We start from the raw sequence: 1015 nt of genomic DNA on the forward strand, positions 1-1015 counted from the left end.
GCTACATGTTTATATTTCTCCCAAGTGACGTCAAAATTCCACTTCACAACTGTAATGGCAGTAAATTGGGATCATGTGTTCTTGGGTCAATAATGTTTTCCATTCAAAAATGAAAAGTAACCTTTTAGATACATTTAAATTGTAGATCATGCAACATTTTGAAAGATTAACATTTCTAGTTCCCATCTTTTTAATTGTACTGGGACTGATTTTATTTATAGATTTCCATTGTAAAATGATTACTTCAGTAGGATGAACCTGGAGGAGTGAGTGGCACCGATACCAGGTCTGCCGTGCTTGACAGGCTTGTAGGTGATGGAGAACTCACCAAGATAATGGCCAATCATTTCAGGCTTGATTTCAACCTGATTAAAGGTTTTGCTGTTGTATACACCAACTATGCTGCCAACCATCTCTGGGAAGATAACCATATCCTGAAGATGAGTTTTGACAACCTTCAGTTCCTCCATTGGTGGAGCTTCCTTTTTGGCTTTATGCGGCCTCTTCAGGAGAGACTGCTGTTTGAGATGCAGGCCTCTGTTCACAAGCCTGCGCTGATGGGCACAGTACAACTGCATCAGCTATTCATAGGACATGTCAAGGAGCTGGTCCAGGTCAACACCTCCGTAGGTAAATTTCCTGAAAGTCTTTTTCTTCTTTTGCTCCACTTGGTCAGCCATTTTCAGCCGTTCTTGCGCGTTCCCTTATTTGTAACATGATTCTGTGTACAAGTTGAAGGTTAACTTCATAAGGTAAAACAATAATTAGGTGTCATCCAGAATAAATACAATTCCAAATTAAACTACTTAGTTATGACGCATAACATGAAATATGATTATTTATGTCACTAAACATTGGTCTCATCCACAAATATTTCAAGATGTTGGGTTTCTTACATATATTAATATTGCACGTTAATGACATTTGTATAAATTGTATCCCCCTATTACAAACTCCTAATTGATAAGTGTTTAAACGACAGATCCTTAATAGAATCAGAAACTGGATAAGCATT

General features: G+C 37.6%; 1 pseudogene; it reads right to left on the reverse strand.

Moving 5' to 3' along the window:
- Window positions 1-239: 239 nt before the first annotated feature.
- On the reverse strand, window positions 240-682 carry LOC145355615 (small ribosomal subunit protein uS19 pseudogene; annotated as a pseudogene).
- Window positions 683-1015: the final 333 nt, after the last annotated feature.

This window comes from Carcharhinus amblyrhynchos, chromosome 19, assembly GCF_965287045.1.
Source record: "Carcharhinus amblyrhynchos chromosome 19, sCarAmb.v2.hapA, whole genome shotgun sequence".
Taxonomy (NCBI): Eukaryota; Metazoa; Chordata; class Chondrichthyes; order Carcharhiniformes; family Carcharhinidae; genus Carcharhinus; species Carcharhinus amblyrhynchos.